Source organism: Taudactylus pleione, unplaced genomic scaffold (assembly GCF_031769625.1).
Source record: "Taudactylus pleione unplaced genomic scaffold, aTauple2 ptg000318l, whole genome shotgun sequence".
NCBI classification, from domain to species: Eukaryota; Metazoa; Chordata; class Amphibia; order Anura; family Myobatrachidae; genus Taudactylus; species Taudactylus pleione.
The window spans coordinates 4,443,851-4,469,410 of record NW_028284719.1 but is presented as its reverse complement, the minus strand read 5'-3'; the positions used below and the strand labels follow the sequence as shown (position 1 = coordinate 4,469,410).

Genomic DNA, 25,560 nt, shown 5'->3' with positions numbered 1-25,560 from the left:
GTGATTGCTGTCATACTTGTTTGCCCTTGCAAACGATTGTTTAACAGTTAATTGCTTTTTGAAGGATACACTACAAGTAGTCTTCCTCCTGGTCCCCTTCTGGGATGAAGATCCACTGACAGCAGTAGCAGCAACAGGTGTAGTCATCAAGGATCCTTCTGAGGAATCACGGATAGACGAGGGGTCAATCATACTTGGTATACCAATATTGGATGCAGCAGGACTACTCCCAAGGATGAATGAGGATGTTGATGATGCAGGTGTTGGTGTTGGAGATTGAAGGCACTTGAATCTCACAGAGAGGGAGCAGGTAGGTGACACTGGACTTGTTATATTTTGAGTTTTGGAACTCGGCAACTTACACTTTGATATTTGATGAATGCGCTCCAAGTGACGTAACAAGGAGGAGGTTCCAAGGGTGGTTTAGGTCCCTCAATCTACTCACTCTTGCATGGCAATTGGCAAATATGGCTTGAAAACTATTGTCTGGATCGGGACGGAAATAATTCCACACGTGAAAAATAGATTTTTTTTGTCTTTTGTCCCAGCATGACAACAATTGGCTTTTTGCTTTTTCAAACCATGGGCAACAGCTGTTGCCTTACTTACACAAAGTAGATGCTCGGCATCAACATCCTCATCACCAAAATCTTCATCATCAACATCCTCATCAAACTTAGCACCTTCTTCCACCAAAATATCCTCCTCCTCCATGTGCAATTCCACAGAAGCATCCTCAATGACTACATGTTCAAGATGTTGACTGCCCTTCCCCCCATTTACAGAGGGCACACAAATGTTTAAACTCGGAGGATCCTAAAGTACACTAGTATTTAGGTCAAGCTCACACATGGCAACCGCGGACACACTTGCACTCTCCTCGGGGATTTGTGATTTTGATTTCTCAGGGAACACAGTTGGTTTTTATGGAGCTGTCTTAACAACTTTCACATTTTGAATTGGACCACCACCACTACTACTACAAGCAGAAGGGCTATCAGAATCAGCAGTCTTCTTCATAAAGTAGTGAATGGCATATTGCCAATTTTTTGTTTATCTAAAGACAAATATCCTTTCAATTTTTTTTTCTTAATTTCAGTAAAACCTGCTTTACCATATCGATGGCGTGACTTAAGCCTTGGGGCATGGGCCTTCCTAGAGGTCGAGGAAGTTGACGGCCTTGCACTGCTGGCGGCAGCTACAACATGTGGTTTTTGGCCTTGCTCTCCTGTCATGTGACAGCCCTCCATATTTTTTCTGCAGTCTAGAAGCAGTGTCACAATCACCAATAGTGTAGCCAAGGTGCAGTTACAAAATTCACACACGTGCAGTCGTGTGCACACACAAAAATATTAGAAAAAAGACAAATGATGATTTATATTTTTTGTCAGCTCCAGAGTAATGATTGATCATGACTGGAGTCAGGCAGCACAAGGTTGCAACTTGCGTTGCTGGCTGGATCCTGTGCACTACTGCGGTTAAGCCGAAAAGACCCACCCACACAAACAAGAAAAAAATATGACACATTTATTGTTTTTTTTTTATTGAACATGACAGAAGTCACTGGATCTTGTGCGCTACTGTGGTTAAGCCTAACACCCACGCACACACAGAAGAAAAAAATATATATAAGACAGTAAAACTTTATTGATTTTTTTTTTTAAGAAAAGACTGGAGTCGGGCAGCACGAGGTTGCAACTTGCATTGCTGGCTGGCTCTTGTGCACTACTGTGGTTAAGCCTAACACGCATGCAGACACAGAAAAATATAAAAATACACTTTGATTTTTTTTTTTTACTTTTTTTTTTTTGTGGAGTCCAGAACATGGGCCCAGAGATGGACACAGCACAAGCCCAGGACACAGCAGACAGCCCAGATGGATCACCAAACAGCACAGTGACAGTGACAGCACTGTGACCAGAGACCAGAATGGATAAGCACAGACAAGCACAGTGATAGTGACAGCACCGTGACCAGATACCAGAATGGATCAGCAGACAGCACAGTGACAGTGACAGCACCATGACCAGAGACCAGAATGGATCAGCAGTCACCAGCCCAGGACACAGCAGATAGCACCAGCACCTCTCCCAGCCCTACACTTCCCACCCTCCCTGTTCACTTTACAGAGCCGGAGTGGAAATGGCGTCCATCGTGAGGTCCCTTATATACTACATTGATCATAGAGACGAAAGCTCGCAAACCACAAGATTTCCGTCTCTCTGGTTTTGCCTCGGGTTCGAGAACCGAGTAAGGCGGGAACCTCCAAGCCTGCTTTTATCCTACTCGGATATGCTAAATTTGGGTGGGTTCGGTTCTCTGGGAACAGAACACGCTCATCTCTAGTTTTGGGTTCTGGGTTTTGTGTATTGGATCTTTATTTTTTTGGACAAAAACAGAAAAACAGCTAAAATCATAGAATTTGTCTTTTTTTGTTGTTCCTATGCTATTATTAACTTCAATAACATTAATTTCCACTAATTTCCAGTCTATTTTGAATAACTCACACCTCACAATATTGTTTTTATGCCAAAAGGTTGCACCGAGGTAGCTGTATGACTATGCTAAGTGACATAAGTGGGCGGCACAAACACCTGGCCCATCTAGGAGTGGCACTGCAGTGGCAGACAGGATGGCAGTTTGAAAAACTAGGCCCCAAAGAGTACATACTGCAAAGAAAAAAAGAGGTGCAAGATGGAATTGTCCTTGGGCCCTCCCACTCTTATGTTGAATAAACAGGACATGCACACTTTAACAAACCAATCATATCAGCACCAGGGTCTGCCACACAACTGTGGCTGAAATTAATGGTTTGTTTGGGCCTCCACAAAACAAGCTGCCAATTAATCTGTGCCTGCACAAACTGGCTCTACAGAGGCAAGATGTCATCCTCATCCTTCTCATCCACTGATTCCTCACCCTCTTCAGTGTTGTCCTCATTCTCACAGAGTATTAATTCGTCCACGCTAGTATCCACCACCACAGGTCCCTCTGCATTTTCTGGAGGCTGATGTTCCTGGAAGAATTGATAATTCATTTTGATGAGCATCATCTTCTCCACATTTTGTGGAAGCAACCTCCTACGCTTTTCACTGACAAGGTTCCCGGCTGCACTAAAAACTCTTTCGGAGTACGCACTGGAGGGTTGGCACCAGATAAAATAGAGCCAGTTTGTACAGGGGCCTCCAAATTGCCTCTTTTTCATGTCAGTACAGGTACAGACTGTCTGACATGCCTACTTGGATGCTGTCAACGATGTAATCCTCCACCATTCTGTCAATGGTGACAGTATCATATGCAGTGACTGTATACATGTCAGAAATTGTTGGCAGGTCCTTCAGTCTGGACCAGATGTCCAATCTTGGTCCTGACTGCCCTGCATCACCACCAGTGGGTTGCTTAGGATATCTAAGTTGTTTCCCGGCAGCCCCAGGTGTGGGAGAAAATGAAGAAGGAGCTGTTGACATGTCACTTTCTGATTCAACTGATAGTGTTTTCACCAGAAGGTCTTTACACCTGTGCAGGCTTGTGTCCACCAGAAAGAGAGACAACACATAGACTTTAAACCTAGGATCAAGCACGGTGGCCAAAATTTAGTGGTCTGATTTCAACAGATTGATGACCCTCGAATCCTGGTAAAGCAAATGAAGGGCTTCATCTACAAGTCCCACATACCAAGTGGAATCTCTCAGTCTTAGCTCCTCCTTCACTTTCTCTAGCTGCTTCTGCAAAAGCCTGATGAGGGGAATGACCTGACTCAAGCTGGCAGTGTCTGAACTGACTTCTCGTGTGGCAAGTTCAAAGGGCTGGAGAACCTTGCACAACACGGAAATCATTCTCCACTGCACTTGAGTCAGGTGCATACCCCTTCCTTTGCCTATGTCATAAGTCAATGTATAGGCTTGAATGGCCAACCTCTTGCTTCAGGTGATGGCAGGTTAGGTTCAAGAGTGTTTGCTGGTGCTCCAGTCTTCAGAATGCAGTCTCTGAATGGCGAAAGTGGGCAGACATTTTTTGGGACACCCAAAGCATCTCCTGCACGCCCTTGTCATTTTTCAGAAAATTTTGAACCACCAAATTTATTGTGTGAGCAAAACATGGGACTTGTTGGAGTTTGCCCAGATATAATGCCCACACAATATTGGTGGCACTGTCAGATATCACAAATCCCCAGGACAGTCTAAGTGGGGTAAGCCATTGGGCGACGATTCCTTCAGTTTCTCTAAGAGGTTGTTGGGGGTGTGCCTCTTACTAAAACTGGTGATACACAGTTTAGCCTGCCTTGGAACAAGCTGGCATTTCTGAGATGCTTCTACTGGCGATGCTGTTGTTGCTGCGTAAGGTGATACATCTACCCAGTGGGCTGTCACAGTCATATAGTCCTCATTCTGTCCTGTTCCACTTGTCCACATGCCCGTGGTTAAGTGAACATGGGGTACATTTTTTATGACACTGGGGACACTTTATGATGTCTTTGTATATTCTCGGTATCACCTGACTAGTGAAGTGGAATCTAGATGGGATTTGGTACAAGGGACATACTACCTCCATCAATTGTCTAAATCCCACTGCACTAATGGCGGATATTGGATGTTCGTCTAACACCAACATAGCTGTCAAGGCCTCAGTTATCCGCTTTGCAACAGGATGATTTCTTTCGTACTTCATCCTCTTCACTAAGGACTGTTGGAGCGTCAATTGCTTAGTAGAAGAAGTAGTGGTGGTCCTACTTCCTCTATGGGATGTTTAACGACTCCCAGCAGCAACAGAAGCAGTGGCAGCAGTAGGCATAGCAATGTAGGATCCTCCAGAGGAATCTCGGATAGGAGAGGAGTCAGTCATGCCAGGGACATGGCTTGCAGGACTACCTCAGATCCTGACTGAGGAGGAAATTGACGAGGAGGGAGTTGACAGTGTGGTTTGCAGGCACTTGAATACAACAGGACAAAGGGATTTAGGTGTCCCTGGACTGATTACGGTCTTAGCCACAGTTTCTGATTTTGACAGAAACTTTTTATGAATGCGCTGCAGGTGATGTATAAGAGAAGACATATATGACGTCCATGGCAAGACAGTTGTTCTCCGGATTTTGATAGAAATATTTCCAGACCAAAGAGGTGGAATGATTGGTTTTCTGCCCAGGCATAACCGTGATGGGCTTTTTCATCCCATGGACAACAACTGTCTCCCCCAGTGCCTGATTTAAACAAACCATATTACCATCAGAATCCTCCTTGTCAACTTTCTCGTCAGCACCAGCTATATCAATATCCTCATCCTGTTGTACTTTAACAGTGACATCTTCAATTTGAATATCAGAAACTAGACTTTCATGCTCCTTCCAGTACTTGCAGAGGGCATGCAAATTGTGGAAGGAGCCACCTCTTCCCGTCCAGTGTTGAGAGGTCAGGCATCGCAACCGCCGCCACACTTGGACTGTCCTTGGGGATTTGTTGTATCTTCTTAGAAGAACACACAGTACTTTGCTGTGCTTTTGCCAGCTTAACTCATTTAATTTTTCTAGCGGGAGGAGGAGGGCTTCCATCATCATGTGAAACTGAACCACTAGTCATGAACATGGGGAAGGACCTTACCCGTTCCTTGCCACTCCATGTCGAAAATGGCATATTGGCAAGTTTACATTTCTCCTCAGATGATTTCAATTTATTTTTTAAGGTCATTTTACTGAACTTTGGCTTTTTGGATTTTATGTGCCCTCTACTATAACATTGGGCATTGGCCTTGGCTGACAATGTTGATGGCATTTCATCCTCCATGTCATGACTAGTGGCAGCAGCTTCAGTACTAGGAGGAAGTGTTCTTGATATTTCCCTATTTTATTTTTATCCTTCAAATTTTAGTCCTCCATTATTTTTATGGAGTTACTAGCCCCTGTAAAAATTACTTGTAAGAGTGTACCCCTACAGCAGACAGGGCACCCCAGTAAAAATTAATTGTAAGAGCATACCCCTACAGCAGACAGGGCACCCCTGTAAAAATTATTTGTAAGAGCGAACCCCTACAGCAGACAGAACACCTCTGTAAACATTATTTGATAAGAGCATATCCCTACAGCAGAGCAGACAGGGCACCCCTGTAAAAAATATTTGTAAGAGCATACCCCTACAGCAAACAGGGCACCCCTGGAAAAAATATTTGTTAGAGCATACCCCTACAGCAGAGCAGACAGGGCACCCCTGGAAAAAATATTTGTAAGAGCATACCCATAGATGGGGCACCCCTGTAAAAATAATTTGCAAGAGCATACCCCTACAGCAGACGGGGCACCCCTGTAAAAATTATTTGCAAGAGCGTACCCCTACAGCAGACAGAGTACCCCTGTAAAAATGATTTGTAAGAGTGTATCTCTACAGCAGACAGGATACCCCTGGAAAAAATATTTGTAAGAACTTACCCCTAAAGCAGATGGGGCAACCCTGTAAAAATATTTGTAAGAGCGTACCCTTACAGCAGACAGGGCAGTACCTGGACAACACAGCAATACAGCCAGCCAGCCCCTATGGACAGGACAACAGCCAGCCACTATATGGACAAGGACAATAGTAGCCAGCCAGCCCCTATATATTGTATATGGACAACAGTCGCCAGCTAGCCAGTCAGACTCTATGGTCAGCATCAGCAACAGCTCCCTCCCTCTTCACAGTAGCCAGCAAGCAGTACACTTTGTTATTTTTTATTTTTATAAAGTTTCACATTGAGATAACACACTTTGCTCCCAGCACTGCACACTCCACAGCTGGAATAAAAAATGGCGGTGCTCACGGGACCTTTTATAGAATCCAAAACCTGCAAGAATCCAACAACGGGATGATGACATTTTGCCTCGATTTCAGATCCAAGCCTGGTGTGCAAATCTGAACCTGACTCGGATCCTGGCTCGAATAGGGAGGCCTCAGGGGGGTTCGGATTTTGCAAATCTGAACCCGCTCATCCCTACAATAAATACATCATCCTATTGCCATTATTGCCTGTATCTATTTGGTAACATTTTGGAAGAGGCCAAGGTGATCCAGAGACCGTATTACTGAAAAGGAATCACTCCAACACACAACACCGAGAACAGTACCCTCAGCGGGGTGTTACACAAGTGCAGATTAGAGATGTATGCCGGACTCTTGTGTTTTGGTTTTTGTTTTGGATCTGGATCTCCCCTGGTTTTGGATCTGGATGTGTTTTGCCAAAACCTCACCTCCGTGTTTTGTTTTTTGGTTTTGGATCTGGATTCTTGCTTAAAAAAATAATAAAAACAGCTAAAATCACATAAAATGGGCCTTGTTTTGTTCCTACGGTATTATTAACTTCAATAACATTTATTTCCACTCGTTTCCAGTCAATTTTGACCACCTCACAGCTCACTATGTTGTTTTCATCCAGGTTACGCCCAAAATTTGCACCAAGCTAGCTGGCTGACTTAACTATGCAGCAGCAGTGGGCTGCACAAAAACGTGGCAGTTCAACTTTCAACATGGCACTTCAGGAAACAAATGTTTTTATTATTCAAGAAAGGCATGAGGGAGTTGGAATATGTATGTAGTTGAAGGCAGGGCAGGGACAGGAAGGGTTAATTCATAGTAAATAGTACATTTAATACATTTTATTATTCCAAAGTAAATTTATGAGGGAGAAGGTGAAGGGAGGGGTGGTGGCATTTACAAAAAAAATATTTTACTCATTCACATCAGTCCTTGCCCCAGAAGAATCCTTGAGTGCCATACCTGCTGCTGAGAGTGGATTTTCTCATCCCAGAAGGAGACCAGGAAGACTTCTTGTAGTGCATTCCACATGAAAAAGCATTTCCCAACCTGTAGAGGGACATTCAAAAAACATAGTTAGTGGCCTCCAAACTGCCACTTAACCAGCACTAAGATGTTAAGGGGTAAATTCAAGTGATGTTGCCCGTAGCAACCAATCAGATTCTTCTTAACATCATTTACCTAGCACTTTTTAGAAGATAATAGCTAGAATCTGATTATTTTCTATGGGAAAGCAACATCACTTCTAAATCTCACTTCTAAAAACTCTCACTTTAGTAAATTAAATTTACCCCTCAAGGTCTTATGTTGTGTCTTTCTTGAGAATCCTGTGCCAACTTCTGCTGCTAGGAGTGGATTTTCATCCCAGAAGGGGACCAGGAAGACTGCTTTCCAAAGCAATTAACTGTAAAATAATCCTTTGCAAAGCTTCCACATTGAATATTTCCCAACCTGTACAAAGACATTAAAAAAACATAGTTAGTTAGTGGCCTCAAAGTGCCACTTAACCAGCACACATATGTGGACAAGCGTAAGATCTATGATTTAAGGCAGGGGTAGCCAACCCTGGTCCTCGAGAGCTACAGTACAAACAGTACATATTTTCAAGGTCTCCTCATAGAATCACAAGTATAATAATTAACTCCACCTGTGGATCTTTTCAAATGTGTGACTGAGTAATGAATACACCTGTGCACCAGCTAGGTGGTCTGGAAAACATGAACTGTTAGTAGCTCTCGAGGACCGAGGTTGGCAACCCCTGATTTAAGGCCTTACGTTGTGTCTTTCTCCTGAATTCTTGAGCACCATGCCAGCTGCTGGGAGTGGATTTTCATCCCAGATGGGATGAAGACATTGTTTATTCTTCCCAACGGACACAGATCTGAAGAGAAAGAGATACATGTAAATAACTACTGGCTGGAAAAAGAGGTAATTTGGAGGCCATTACACAAAACTGCCTTTGCTATACTTGAGCTGCCCACCTTCCAGTGTGTACTCAGAAAGAGTTTTCAGCACAGCCGGGAACTTTGTCAGTGATCGGTCTGAGACTATTTGCACAAAATCTACGAGAAAGACCTTTACCGTCAATTATGTGCAGAAATTACAGAGGCACCTGTAATGGTGGATTCCAGCAGGGACAAATTAATATTGTGGGAAGATGATGTATACATCACCCCAGATTATACCATCACCCAAGCCTATATCGTTATCCCATGCTGTGTTGTGTATAAATTACAGCTGCGCTCCCTGTTAGATTGGGGATTCATTGTCCACTTTAGTGGAAGTGAGCTCCATTTTAGTCCATATCATTGCCACACCCCTACATATTCTTCTGACCTGGGCTACAGGAGGAGCAGCTGCACTCTGGAATACGGTTGCATGGAGTTGCCCCTCTAACTCACTGAAATTCAGGTAGTGGGGCCATGGGTAGGGAGTAGGGACACTATAATACAGTTTTATCTGCTTCCATTTTTTAAACCATATCCTCTATTTTCACCTTTGAAAATGTTAATGCAAATATCAGCAGAGGCGTTTGTGATGCCATGGCTAACGCGCACACACACACAGAAAAAAAACACATTGATTGATTCATTATTTTTGGGGGGACACATGGGAGGGAGAGCAAGGCACCATCCTCTTGATAAATGACACAAGCGCATCCCTGTGCACCTACATTGCTGAAAAGTGTGGCTAACAAGCACACAATTTTTATGTATTTTTTTCCCAGTGGGGGGGAAGCACCCCTGAACAAGGCAGCAGCCCCTTGATAAATGAGACACAGGCAGCACAGCACCCCTGCACACCTACATTGCTGATAAGTGTGGCTAACACACACAAAATATTTTTTATTTTTTTCACACTAGGGGTGTGGCAAACATGCACACACAAAAAATAGTTTTTATTTTTTTCACACTGGGTGGGAATAACCCCGGAATGAGGCAGCAGCCCCTTGATAAATGACACAGGCAGCACAGCACCCCTGCACATCTACATTTCTGATAAGTGTGGCTAACACACACAAAAAAAATTGTTTTTATCTTTTTCACACTGGGGGTATGGGGGCACACACAAAATATTGTTTTAATTTTATTCACTCAGGGGGGGAAGCACCCCTGAACAAGGCAGCAGCCTCTTGATAAATAAGACACAGGCAGCACAGCATAAGTGCGGCTAACATTCTCACACACACACACACAGAACTAAATTACTTTATTTTTTTCACACTAGGGGGGAAGCACCCCTGATCGAGGCAGCGCACCTATGTTGCTGATAAGTGTGGCTAACATGCACATACACAGAGGCGGGCTGGGCCGGTGGGCAGGGTGCCATGTGCCTCCTGGGCCGCTGGCAGTCTGTTTCTCTGTGACACATGCTACACTGACTAACACACAGCCGCCAGCTCCGGCAGCTGTGTGTTTGTTTTGATCAGCAGCCAATGAGAGTCTGACTGACTCTCATTAGCTGCTGCTGCACCCACTGCAGGAGCCACTCCATCTTCTGGCTCCCACAGTGGGTAATGGGAGAGGCATCATGATGTCATGACGACTCTCCATTAATGCAGAGTGGCCTGGCCCAGGAGGAAAGACGGAGGAGCGGATGGCGGCGGCAGGAGCAGGGATTGAGGTAATTGTTTTTATTTTTATTTTTTATTATGTGTATCTACTGGGAGGGGGTTTGGCACTACAAGTGGGAGACCACTACTAGGGGCACTGCAAGGGGGGAACTACTTCTACTGGGGGAACTACAAGGGGGGGACTACTACTACTGGGGCACTACAAAGTGGGGACTACTACTACTGGGGGCACTGGAAGGGGGGACCACTACTACTGGGGACTACTACTACTGGGGGCACCTCAATGGGGAACTACTACTACTGGGGGCACTACAAGGGGTGGAACTACTACTGCTGGGGACTATTACTACTTGGGGCACTACAAGGGGGGGACTACTACTACTTGGGGCACTACAAGGGGGGACTGCTACTACTGTGGGCACTACAAGGGGGGGACAGAGGGGGGACTACTACTACTGGGGACTACTACTACTGGGGGCACTACAAGGGGGGGACTACTACTACTGGGGGCACTACAAGGGAGGGACTACTGCTACTGGGGACTACTACTACTAGGGGGGCACTACAAGGGGGAGACTACTACTACTGGGGGCACTACAAGGGGGAACTACTACTGGTGGCACTACAAGAGAAGGACTACTACTAGGGGCACTACTAGGGGAGGGGACTACTACTAGGGGCACTGCATAGGGGGGAGGGGATTACCACTGGGGGCACTGCATCAAGGGACCACTGCTGGCCTCTATATAAAGGGCAATACTGGGGGTACTGCATAGGGGGGAGACTACAACTGGGGCCACTATTTAAGGGACACTTCATAAGGGTTTACACTATTGGGGGCACTGCATGGGGAGTGGACTGCACTATATAAGGGGCACTGCATAGGGGTACCACTATTGGGGGCACTATATAAGGGGCTTACTACTGGGGGCACAAGGGGAACTGCACAGGGGGGACCACTACTGGGGGCACTGTGTAAGGGGCACTGCATAGGGGGGATCACTACTGGGGGCACTACTGGAGGCCTGCATAAGGGGGTCCTCTCCTGGGCACCACAACAGGGGGCTGCCCCTAATCTTTATTTTTACTTTACATTAATCCAATATGGACCTGCCTCCTCCCTGGAACATTTGAGGGGAGGCCGCTGTAGCATGCATGTTCTTCAGGCACCCTGACTACACGCTACTCCTCTGCCAGGGCTGCCTGCATGCATATGCCCCCCAGGCTAAAAGTTGGCACTACAAGGGGGAGACCACAACTGGGGGCACTGCAAGGGGGTGACTACTACTACTTGGGGCATTACAAGGGGGGACTACTACTACTGGAGGCACTATGAGGGGGGGACTACTACTACTGGGGGCACTACAAGGGGGGGACTACTACTACTGGGGACTACTACTACTGGGGGCACTAAAAGGGGGGACTACTACTACTGGGGGCACTACAAGGGGGGGAACTACTACTACTGGGGACTACTACTATGGGGGGCATTACAAAGGGGGACTACTACTACTTAGGGCACTACAAGGGGGGGACTACTACTACTGGGGTCACTACAAGGGGGGGACAACTACTACTGGGGGCACTACAAGGGGAGGACTACTACTACTGGAGACTACTACTACTGGGGGGACTACTAGTACTGGGAACTACTACTACTAGGGGGTGGCACTACAAGGGGGTGACTACTACTACTGGGGGCACTACAAGTGGGGATTACTACTTGGGGAACTACAAGGGGGGGACTACTACTAGGGGCGGGGACTACTACTAGGGGCACTGCATAGGGGGAGAGGACTACTACTAGGGGCACTACATAGGGGGGAGGGGACTACCACTGGGGGCACTGCATCAAGGTACCACTACTGTGGGCTCTATATAAATGGCAATACTCGGGGTACTGCATATGGGGGAGACTACAACTGGGGCCACTCTTTAAGGGGCACTACATAAGGGTTACCACTATTGGGGGCACTGCATGGGGGGTGGACTGCTACTGGGGTACTATATAAGGGGCACTGCATAAGGGGTACCACTACTGGGGGCACTATATAAGCTTCCCGCAGCCTCGCCGGGGTCCTGGCAGCTTGTGAGGCCAGGAAGTCAGAATGCACCCATGCAAACTCTGGCCTCGTCCCTCCCCCAAAATGGGGTGACACGCCCCCATTTCTGTGGACGCTGCAAGGGAACACCCCCGCCCCAGAGATGTGCGCTACATCTCTGAATCAGGCCCTCTGTGCTTAGACTTGGGTCCCATTCCCAAGATATCTCATTATGGTATACACATATTCCAAAATACTGAAAAATCCGATATCTAAAATACTGTATTTCTGGTCCCAAGCATTTTAGATATTGGAGATTCAACCTGTATATGGAATTATGCAGTAAAACTACTATAGTTGGTAAATGCAATTAATATTGTTTTATTGCTGACGATTCAAGTTGAATCATTTTTATAGTGATTGGATTCTACATATCCAGCATGGTTCTCCTATTTTTATTCACGTTTGTTTGCACTAGCATTGCCCTGAGACAGATGCCTATGCTGTTGTTTGATAAAGCAGCAACATTAGTTTTCAAGTGTTGCAGTTTTAGGTCATTTATACTGTGTGGTTGGATGTGATAATATATATACAGGAATGTCCACATACATCTTACTTCCTTGCTCATTAAACAGCCCTACCAGTCACACTATGCCATGGCATGACTCGGTAGCACTATGCATCTTTTCTTGGAACTTTTTACCTTCAAACGCGTCTTATTTGTGGTTCCTTATCCCTTCCAACCTTTACAAGTAGAAGTCTCAGTCCAAACTTGGTAGTTCTGATGATCAAGTTGTGTATACTGTGGCCCTGATGTAGAGCCGGATGCTCTGACAGAGTGCTCGCTCTGAATCAGGGCCATCCTTCTTGATTTTTAGAGTGGCCTCCTGGCCGCTCATATAGCTGTGGGTGACCACCCACAGCAATAGCGAGCGGCCAGGAAGATGGTTGCGATGGTCAAGACCATCATGACCATCGGGCTTGCGACGAGACCCTTGTGGTAGGGTCTCGTTGCCGCAAGCCCTGGAGTGCTTTCAGCTCAAACGGAGCCGAAAGCACTCCCACTGACATTACTTGTGATGTCAGTGGGGCCGGCACCAGACGGTAGGCATTCCCATGGGAACGCCTCCATCTGGGTAACCATGCCCCTGGCACACCCACCAAAGGGGGCATGCTGTCACTCAACATCGACAGCACGCCCCCTTTGGTGCGAGACCTGGAGCGACGGCTTGCCCATCGCTATCCAGGTCTCGCGCATGCACACGATGGAGCCGGCTTTGCCGTGCGCATGCGCACTGGGCCACCATCGACCCACTTGCGAGCGCTCAGCGCTCGCGAGCGGATCTGAATCAGGCCCAGTGTGTGTAATAATAGTTAAATAAAGTGCTATTGCGCTCAACAATTCTATGAGTTGTATATGCTATGGGTATTATCATTATAATACTTTACTTCTAGGGCACTACCCATAGGGGTATATTTATCAAAGTTCATTTTTACTTTCGTTTTGATTTTAAATTTTTGAACATTGATTTGATGTTTGTTTTTGCATGTTCATGTACAAATCAAACACCAAATCCATCTTCAAAACGAACTTCAAAACCCAGACTGAATAGAGATGATACATGCTTTCATTTTCAGCATGAGCAGTTAATGGTCACACAGATACATGCATACATCAGTGAGATGCATGCATGTATATTACTGTAACAAACTTAGAAAGAGTTAAAGTTGATAAAAAAAATGACGTAGGATCCCCCCTAAAATAGAACCAGCCCCGGATTTTTCATAGCTAGTCCTGGTTGTGTAAGTACAGGGAAAAAATTGCGTAGGGTTCTCCTGTACTTACCACAACTGGCACTGGGCTCTGATCCAGTCCTGATTCTGGAATTTAAGGGAGAAAATGTGTAGGGTGCCCATGTAATTTCCACAACCAGCACTGGACCCTTTCTTGCGGGGGGGGTAATGTCACAGTCATGGAAACCCTATCACCGGGTTCCCCAGCCAAAACATTACTCCTGACTGCTAATCAGCCCAGGCCAGGGATCCCTGGGGAGTTGGGGACCCCTCCAATAAAGGGGATATGCCCGCCTCCCCCTGGGCGGTGGGTGGCGGGTTGATAGTGTAAGTGTAGTATAAAAAAAGATAAGTGTAAACATTGTCTTTATGAGTAGAACTGCAGGTCCCAGCAAGCCTCCCCTGCATGATGGTACTTGGAGAACCACAAGTACCAGCATGCAGGGCATTTAGGGCCTGCTGGTACCTGTAAAAAATTTTTTAAATACACACACACCGTGACCATATAGCTTTTATACATAAATACACACTCACTGACACATACTCACCTACATTACCTGGACCAGTCCTCTTCTCCCTGTAGGCATTCATGGTCTTCGTAAAGTAAAGAAATGAGAAACGTGAGCCACAAACTAGGAAACAACCACGATGGTTGTTACCTCCTGAATGAAGAGCTCAACGGCTCCCTCCATTGAAATCAATGGTAGGAACCGCAAAATAAACTTTAGTAACCCTGCAGCTCTCCATTGACTTCAATTGAGGGAGCCATTCGTTAGCTGAGAGAGGCGGGGGCTGACCTCTATCAACCAATGAATGCTCAGATACAGCCTTACAAAGGGAAAAATTACATCTGAGCGCTTCATTCCATAACTGTGGGTTATGGGTACGCAACCATGGGAAGCCTAGAACAAGTGAATGGGGTGCTTTAGTAATCACGAAAAACGAGATCCACTTGGAATGCAGAATTCCTTTGTGTCAGGAGTTTGGTGCATATGGAGACTGAACCATGGGGAAGTAAGCTGACATCCACCGCAGATAAGGAAAGCGTTTGAGGTAAGGCTACTGTAGGAATTTGATACTGGTCCACGTAATCAGCTGAAATAAAATTTTCTCCTGCTCCTGAGTACAATAGTGCCAATAAGAAATCAGTGCTGGTGGGAAATAAAATGGAGACTGTGATAACAGAATCCTTTTTCTGCGGAGATTGAGTTGCCTTCATCTCTGAAGTTCTTTAGCAGAAATCTTAAACTTACAATATTGATTTGCATTGGTTCCTTTTCTGATGGTGAAGGGCTGGAGCAAGGAAAAGGATGAGGTCTGAAATGCTCACTTCTAGATTTTTCAAGACTGTTGTCACAAAGCAGCTGGAACAAGGTATCCTCAGCCGCACTACAGTTCTGCAGGTTAAGGATATCCAGATTTGCCTATGTTACGGTTCTCACATGGTTGTGTAAGACCTCTAGAGCCAAGGAGAGGATCTTCCACCAATAAAAGCCGCCCGCTATTCCCTTAGTGATGGATATTCACACCGGTACATAGGTGGCTGACTGGATTAGGACGCCGGTAGTAGAGGCTTACACATCCGAAGAGAGAGCGAAGGACTGCATACAGGGTACAATATAGAGCTGAGAAGTGGCAGTCCATCCACTATGATAACTAGCTGGAGTGAGGCTGCAGGCAGACCATAACTTGCACAGGGATATGGACAAGGTTCACTAGCAGTTTCAAATGATGAAATTCTAAGGTATGTCTTGGGACTATATTGCAGCTGGGTCTTCAGGCATAAAGCGACTAGACAACTATTGCAAGCTTTGGAGCAGGAGTGTTCTGTACTGTGGTACTGCAGGGTTTTCAGGCTATAACAGGACAGACAAGATATCCGTTGCGGCACGGCCACCTGCTGTGGAGTGGCTGGATAGTGGTCTGGAGTGACCAGGCCACAGCCTACAGGATGACTGAATTGAAGATTGTGATGCGGCTATGCCGTAACTAGGGTATGACAAGCAGGCTGAGGCTCATGCGGTTTTGACCACAGCCTGAGGTGACTGGTCTGCGGATGGTGATGCGGCCTATGCCGTGGACTGAGATACAGGAATGCACTATATTCTGCTTGGGCCACTGGCTGAAAAACAGATTAAGGTTCAAGATGCGGCATTGAGGGCCGAGGTGCGGCCTTGAGGACCGAGGTGAGGCAAGAGTAGCAAGTACAGCCTTGAGAACCAAGGTGCGGCCATGATGGTTGAGGTGCGACAAGAATAGCAAGGTGTGGCCTTGAGGGCCGAAGTGCATGGCTTTGAGGGCAAAGGTAAGGCAAGAGTAGAAAGGTATGGCCATGAGGGCTGAGGTGTGACAAGAGCAGCAAGATGCGGCCTTGAGGGCAAATGTGTGACCTTATGGGCCGGGATGCGACAAGAATAGCAAGGTATGACCTTGTGGGGGTTTGTGCCTGTTTGATACAAATTTAACATTTTATGTTAAATGTGTACATATTTGTTCATTTGATCTGTTATAAATATAAATATGTATTAAGTATTATATTCACATTATGAATTTCAGAAATGAATAAACAATACTTATTATATTCTACATACAAGTGTGTCAATGGTTTTTTGTTCAGCCTTAAGAGAAATGTACTGGCAGCTTGGGAGTGTTCAGGAAGCTCCCTATATAATCAAGGCTGTCCAGGGATTGGCTAAGAGTATCATGTGATTGCAGTCTGGCTTCTGGTTTGTTTTTGGCTAATCACCTGATCCTGATTGTTATGGCTGCGTCCATCTCTGATTCTGGAGGGAACTCTGACGTGGAGCACACTGTCGATACACAGAGAGAATGGCAAGCACTAAGGACTGAAAACAATACTTCCACATGAACTCTGCAGTTCAGGTCCAGCACTACCAGCTGGACTGCAAACTCTGCTGTAATCAAGAATCTGCAGACCTCACAGACAGAGACTCTCAGGTGCATAATCAGCCTTGAAGGGAATCCAGCAACACAGACACATACTGCAGCTTGTATGCTGAACAGATCTCTCAGGCAAATATGGATATCCTTAACCTGCATAACAGGTGAGGCAGAGTGTGGCTGTGGAGACCTAGTCATCACTGCTTTGTGACACAGGACTACCAGGTGGTATCCTTTTGGAGCCTCTAGCCCTTTTAGTGTCAGAGATATGACCAGTAAAAATTGACCAAATTTACATGGCCAGCAGTTTCAGAGCTGTCACTCTTAGCAGCCCTAGGGACATAGGGCCCGATTCAGACCCATTCGCTAGGCTGCATTCGTACGCTTTTGCTGATTGTTGCCCGTCTGCGCATGCGGCAAAATGCGCATGTGTGAGTCAGTTTGTGCGATCGGGAAGCGATCGCCCGGAGTACACAGATTGCCCGCTACTTTGAGTGACAGAATGTGCCGTTTGTGGGTGGTAACCCGAAGGTGCTTGAAATTGGGGTAGTGGTGTTGCGAACGCAGGCATGTCTGAGCGTCAAAACAGCATTATTTGGGTGTGCCTGATTAAAGTGGAGCGTCATTGTACACGTCACCTGGCTTTTTTCTGCAGTGCTTGCGGTAGGGTAGGGTCTACAACAAGCACTGCGTATGCCTCTGATGGTTCTTGATGTTACCGATTGTTAAATACACTTCCTGGAGATGACGTGTGCTGCAAAGGTCAAGTGGGCATCATAAGACTGGCTTGCGATTGCACTGTCACCGCATGCTAAGACATAGTGGGAGTCCTAAAGCCATGCCGTGCTATCGTGGGATTTGCATACTCGGGCCCCTGACAGCGGCGTGCGAGCACAGCTTTGTGAACAGGTCTGAATCGGGCCCATAGTGCAAATACCAGCTGGTGAAGGGCAGGCAGGGGCCCGCAAGGTCTAAGGAGGTGGCTCGGACTGAGGCACAGTTCCAGAGCTGGGACTTCACAAAACCCAGCCCAAAAGAGCTTTGGCATATTTAGAGGGGATGGATGGTTCCCCTCCTGGGCTTAATAGTTGAAATTTCAACCGGACAATGTTGGTTTCAGGTCCTAGACTTTGAAATTTCCCAGGTCTGGCCCCTGAGTTCCAGCACACATACTCCTGGTACCATTGGAAAGGCAGTGGCCAGGGCTACCAGTCTCAAGTGCCCCCATAGAACTGGAGCTATGACCCGTCAAATGAGCAATGCAATGAGGTGCAGTGTAATGAACAGCCTGTGAAAGGTGAGGTGCTTTGCTGCCTGACCCAGAGAGGCATTATTGGTAGACTGAAAGGTGAGGTACAGTGCTGACAGACTGTGAGATCTGATGTGCAGAGATGCCAGATTCTGAGAGGCAAGGAACAGTGCTACCAACCTGTGAGAGGCAAGGTACAGTGCTGCCAACCTGTGAGAGGTAAGGTACAGTCCTGCCAGTCTGTGAGAGGTAACATACAGTGCTGCCAGTCTGTGAGAGGTAAGGTACAGTGCTGCCAGTCTGTGAGAGGTAATGTACAGTGCTGCCAGACTGTAAGAAGTAAGGTGCTATGCTGCCTGCTTGTGAGAGGTTAGTTGCAGTGCTGCCAGCTTGTGAGAAGTTTGGTGCAGTGCTGCCAGCTTGTGAGAGGTTAGGTGCAGTGCTGCCAGCTTGTGAGAGGTTAGGTGCAATGCTTCCAGCTTGTGAGAGGAGAGGTGCTGTGAGCTAGTGAGAGGTGAGGAGCTGTGAGCTTGTGAAAGGTTAGGTGCAATGCTTCCAGCTTGAGAAAGGAGAGGTGCTGTGAGCTAGTGAGAGGAGAGGTGCTGTGAGCTAGTGAGAGGTGCAATGCTGCCAGCTTGTGAGAGGTAAGGTGCTGTGCTGCCAGATTTTGATAGGTGAGGTGCTGTGCTGGCAGCTTGTGAGAGGTGAGGTGCTGTGCTGCCAGCCTGTGAGAAGTGAGGTGCATGAAGGTCACCACACAGATCACACCCTGGGATTTCACTGCGAGAAGACATGACATCTAGCATCATGTACCCCTCCCAGGGCCCCCATGGCCTCCTCCCATGGCTGACACCCCTCACGGGGGCCAGCCTTTTTGCTAATTGTGCATATACGTGCTGCTTGCTTATGCACTATAAAAGCATGACACATTTATTCAAAACATGCAGAAGTAGACAGACACTGTCCGCCTACTTCTGTGACATTGCAGGTTGGAGAGAAGTTGGCTGATCTAATATAAAAGTTGGCTGGTCTGATGAAAAAGTTGATTTGATGTGTGGAGCACTGTTTTATGTACAGATAAGTTGGACAGTTGACTGGTTGGAGGTAAGGTGGTTGGATGTATGGCCAGCTTTAGCTTAGGTTTCAGATGTCTGTGTTTTTTCTCTCTGTGTTCTTTATGTATACTTGCTATGGAGGGGCAGAGTAGCAGGAGAACGTATACGGAGGTCCAGGCAGCGGCAGAGCTAGAGGAGGTGGTAGCCCAGCAGGTGGATTAGAGTCTGAGGAGTAAGCTTCTGATGATGCATCCACCAAACGTACTAAAACCAATCTGGGCAGAATGTGCAAATTAATTATGAAGAGAATGTACACTAGTAGTGCAGGGGCTAGGGCTACCACAGGATACCAGTCTCGAAAACCTAGCCCCCATAGAACGGAAGATATGACCAGTCAAATGAGCACCGCAATGAGGTGCAGTGCAGTGATACTTATGTATCATTCTTTCTTATTGTATAGTTCTTATGCTGCCTATAATGTACCTGTTGTTGATTGTAGAGAGAGACATTATGTAGGTCCATTAGCATTATACTGACTTGTAGGGTGTAGTAATTTTGGCCCATACCTATGTAACTTCATGTATTTCGTGCCCATGTACATGTATTGTGTTCCAAATGTAAACTTTGATTACTTTAAATAAGTCAAACATGTTGTGTCTAATTACAGTCAGGGGTTCAGTGAAGTATAGCCTACCCACTCTGTTCCCATGGAATATAGCCCACCCACTCTTTTCCCCTGGAGTATAGCCCATCCACTTTGTTCCCATGGAGTAGAGCCCACCCACTCTGTTACCATAAAGTATAGCTCCCCCACTCTGTTCCCATGGGGTAAAGCTCACCACTCTGTTCAAATGGAGTACAGTCAACCTACTCTATTCTCATGGAGTATAGCCCATGCACTTTGTTCCCATGGAATATAGCCCACCCACTCTGTTCTCGTGGAGTATAGCGTACACACTCTGTTCTCGTGGATTATAGGCCACCCACTCTGTTCCCATAGAGTAAAGCCTTCCCACTCTGTTCCCAAGGAGTATAACCCACCCACTCTGTTCCCCTGGAGTATAGTCCCCTGACTTGTCCCGTGGAGTATAGCTCACCCACACTGTTCTCATGGAGAATGTGTCTATGCACTCAGTTCCCATGGAGTATAGACCACACACTCTGTTCCCATGGAGGTTAGCCCTCCCACTCTTTTCCCATGGAGTATAGTGCATATACTCTGTTCCCATGGAGTATAGCCCACCCACTCTGTTACCATGGCGTATAGCCCACCCACTCTGTTCTCATGGAATATAGCCCACCCACTCTGTTACCATAATGTGTAGCTCACCCACTATGTTCCCGTGTAGTAAAGCTCACCACTCTGTTCCCATGGAGTAAAGCTCGCCACTCTGTTCTCATAGAGTATAGCCCACCCATTTGTTTCTCATGGAGTATAGTTCACCTACTCTGTTCCCATGGAGTAAAGCCCATGCACTCTGTACCCATGGACTATAGCCCACCTACTCTGCTCCCATGGAGTATAGCCTTCCCTCTCTGTTCCCATGGAGTTGAGCCCACCCACTCTGTTCCCATGGAGTATAGTCCCCCAACTGTTCCCATGGAGTATAGCCCACCAACTCTGTTCCCATGGAATATAGCCTACCCACTCTGTTGTCATGGAGTATAGCTCATGCACTCAGTTCCCATGGAGTAAAGCATACCACTCTGCTCCCATGGAGTGTATCCCACCCACTCTGTTCCCATGGAGTATAACCCACCCACTCTGTTCCCATGGAGTATAGTCCCCTGACTGTTCCCATGGAGTAAAGCTTACCACTCTGCTCCCATGGAGTATATCCCACCCACTCTGTTCTTGTGGAGTATAATTCACCTACTCTGCTCACATTGAGAATAGCCCATGCACTCTTCTCCCATGGAATATAGGCCACCTACTCTGTTCCCATGGAGTATAGCCCACCCACTCTGTTCCCATGGAGTATAGCACACACACTCTGTTCTCTTTGAGTATAGGTTATCCACTCTGTTCCCATGGAGTATAGCCTTCCCACTCTGTTCCCATGGAGTTGAGCCCACCCACTCTGTTCCCATGGAGTATAGTCCCCCAACTGTTCCCATGGAGTATAGCCCACCGACTCTGTTCCCATGGAGTATAGCCTACCCACTCTGTTGTCATGGAGTATAGCTCATGCACTCAGTTCCCATGGAGTAAAGCATACCACTCTGCTCCCATGGAGTGTATCCCACCCACTCTGTTCCCATGGAGTATAACCCACCTACTCTGTTCCCATGGAGTATAGTCCCCTGACTGTTCCCATGGAGTAAAGCTTACCACTCTGCTCCCATGGAGTATATCCCACCCACTCTGTTCTTGTGGAGTATAATTCACCTACTCTGCTCACATTGAGAATAGCCCATGCACTCTTCTCCCATGGAATATAGGCCACCTACTCTGTTCCCATGGAGTATAGCCCACCCACTCTGTTCCCGTGGAGTATAGCTCACCCACTCTGTTCCCATGGAGTAAATCTCACCCACTCTGTTTTCATGGAGTATATTGCACCTACTTTGTTCCCATGGAGTATAACCCATGCACTTAGTTCCTATTGCGTATAGCCCTCCCACTCTGTTCCCATTGAGTATAGATCTATCACTCTTACTAAACTTTCAATGTAGGTTTCACTGTCCTCTAAACCTTCTCATGGTCACACTCACCTTCCGCTACTCCCACAACATACAGAATCTACTGTGACTTGCTTAATTTCTTGCTCTGATCTTGCTCTTTTTTTCACCACCCGTGACGGCTCCTACATTTTGTGGTAGATTAAGTAAAGTGAGAGTTTTTAGAAATTGAGATGTTGCCCATAGCAACTAATCAGATTCTAGCTATTATTCTCTTGAAGGTGCTAGCTAAATGTTTAGTTTACTTTAGTAAATATACCGACTGAAGTATTTTTGTTAGTTTGGAGGTGCTCACATTCTTCTCTCTTCACCTTATTCTTTATTACTCTATCTTTTTCTATGTTTTCTTTCATATCTATTTTTCTTACTAGCTTTTGCTCTAATTTTTTTTTTGCTCAGTTTTACACATTTTTTGTCTCCGTTTATCCCTTCCTTTTCTACTATAGACCTGAAAATTAGTGGTTAGTATAAGCTACTGTAAGTTAGACAATAAAAGAAAACCTTTCACTGGCTTGGGTTTTGCACATTTATAAGTAAACATCTGCTACTGAGTGAGGACTCGCATATAAATATAGCCTCAAACCATTTTACAATGGTGCATTGCCTTTAACATAAATAGATATCAATTTTGATGTCTTTCTTTGTCATTGGTCCAACAATGTAAAACTTCTCATTAGAATTATTCTTCTAAGGGTACTTAATGGTACTAAGGAACTGATTCAGACCCGCTCGCAGGCAAAAAGGGGCCGATTATAAATTAAGCGTTCGCACTGCGTCACGCAAGGATGCCCACTATGTTTTGGCAAGCTACAGCAAAGTGCATTCGCAAGTGTCTAAAGATGCCCTCTTGCCACTCACAACACATGTCATCTCCTGGAAATGAAGGATTAATCAGGACCATCAAGAGCCATCGGTGCTGCTCGCAGCCCTTGGGGCTGCCTTAGCCTGCCACAAGCACAGCGATCAGTGCTGGCTCAAATACATGTACAATGACGCTACTTTGTTAATTATGCTCGCCCTTTAAATGACGATTTGGCGGCCTAATGCCTGGTTTCGCACATCCACTCCCCCGTTCACAAGCACCTTCCCCTGTTACCACCCACAAATGGCACTATCTGTCACTCAAAGCAGCGACCTGATAGTGGCTTACAAGCAACCAAAATCAGGCTGCTGCGAATGGCTTGCGCACACGCACTGCAAATTATACGCAAGTGCAGTTGGGCAAAAATCGCTCAGAACGAGCGATCGCGCCTTAGCGAGTGGATCTGCATCAGGTACTAAGTACCATCATTTTATTCTGAAACAGGTAGTTCTTATCATAGTAGCAGAACCTCCACCCATTATATGCCCCAACTCCTTGCTTTGAATAAAAAACTTAAAAACAAAACATTTTAGCATTTTTTTAATTTTGATTTACTAGAAACATGAGGAAAAAAATTATTTATAATTACTTTTTTTATATAATCTTTATCTACGTCACATGATAAGAGCTGTAAGATTTAGAAAATGGCTTAGGAATATAGAAGGTAATAATAACTAAGGTAGATCAGTAGTTTTAAGAAGCTTTATAAGGAATCATCCATCCAGCCAATGGCCACTACTCAGACATCCTAAATATTTCCTTTGACAGCAGTAAGGACCATCAATTGCTTATAATCTATGAGATCACTCTCTACTTTTCTATCAAGTAACTCACAGGAACCAATTACAAATCCTTCATCAGTGAGGGTCTTTCTTACATAACTTTCATCATAGTTAAATGCATGTAACCTTTCATTACCAACAGTGTAATATGTGATATTTAAGCACCCAATAACAATAAAGTATCCCCCAGGCTTAAGCAACTTTGACATCTTCCTCAGGTTTCTGATGTAATCTTGTTGGTCCTGACAAACCACATCCAGCAACCACGCAGTAACTATACAGTCAGCTTGTGGTAACATCCGTGAGGTTTTCTTTGCTGAGGTCAAATTTCACAATGCGTTTAATTGTTTCCTTCAACTTTTCTTCCTTTTCTTGTTCTTCCACACTAAAATAATTTAACCATTATATTATATAATATAGCAGGTTCAATTGACAGTGCAGAACTGTATGTTTCACTTCAGTTTTTTATACCACAAAAAAACCTCAAAATGATCTTCTCTAAGAGCATAAACACTTTCCTTGTAACTCTCTATATGCTCTGTATGTGTAAGGTATCTTCATTAATTTTTTATGTTTTATGTCTTTTATGTTCTTTTATGTTTAGAATCACATTTTACCTGATGCCTCCCAGCTCGGTAACAATCTTCGATGCATGAGTCCAATCAAAAGCCCCAGTGCGGGTGTTCACCCATTTGTTGAGTTCCATAATACATGACTCTCTCAATTTTAGTATAATGATTTCTTTAAAAAAATTACTTATAACAAAAAGATGATGAAGAATGGATCCGATACTGATGTCAATCAAAGTTTCTCCTTTAATACAACCTGCAGGAAAAATTCAGATAAGAAGAAAAGTAACATTCTATAGAGTTACAGTGAGATAATGGCAAAGCAAGGTAATGAGAGTCCCAGCATTGGTCACATATTGAATCCAATTTCTTGATGTATGTTACCAGCTACAATACTGCATATTAAATAAATTACTGACACTCCGAGAGTTAATGCATTGCTCACAGCTTTGTGATTGACTTAATAGACTCAAGGTATAAATGAGATTCCTACAGCGATGCTACAGAGGTCTTCTGCCTATAACAGCCACCCATTCTTCCCTTAGAGTGATAGACTCAACAGTACTTGGGATGCTGCCAGGTCTTAAAATTCAGGACAGTAGGAACTTATACAATACTCTGGTGATCACAAATATCTGACTGGAGTATATTAATAAGGGAATATACAGGCACAATAAATATAATTGCTGAAAGCACCGTCATGTTAACTACAGATCAAGACTGGTAATATATTGCAAGTAGATGATTAAGCAACAGAGGAGGACATTCATTGTGAATAGGAGGTGCAGCTTGCACATATATTCAACCATGCCACTGGGGCCAGAGGGTATTGCATATAGTGTATGTCAATGGGGCCAGAGGGTAGGGCAGGTAGTGGATGTCAATGGGGCCAGAGGGTGGGGCAGGTAGTGGATGTCACTGGGGCTGGAGGGTAGGGTGGGTAGTGTATGTTACTAGGGCTAGAGGGTAGGGTGGCCATGAGATAACAGGATGGCTCTATCAGACAGAGGCTACTACAGGCTCTATTTAAAAAATAAATGCTCTTAAAGCTGGGGAATTGGGGTGTGAGACTATGGACAGACTGTGACCAAATCTCTCTTCAATAACACACGGACCTGAGCACTGTTTTCATGGATATATACACCTATGAAAATAAGATAATTAATTCCTTTGTAGCAATGCTGTCACAATGCCCCCCCTAAACACACACAGACACCTACCTCTCTGGCCGGTCTCCACATTCTTTTCTTACCAGCTCTGCTCCACTCCTTACTCTC

At 45.6% G+C, this 25,560-nt stretch overlaps 1 pseudogene; it reads right to left on the bottom strand.

Moving 5' to 3' along the window:
• Nucleotides 1-23,680: 23,680 nt before the first annotated feature.
• On the bottom strand, nt 23,681-24,528 carry LOC148509683 (nicotinamide N-methyltransferase-like; annotated as a pseudogene).
• Between the last annotated feature and the right edge of the window lie 1,032 nt (nt 24,529-25,560).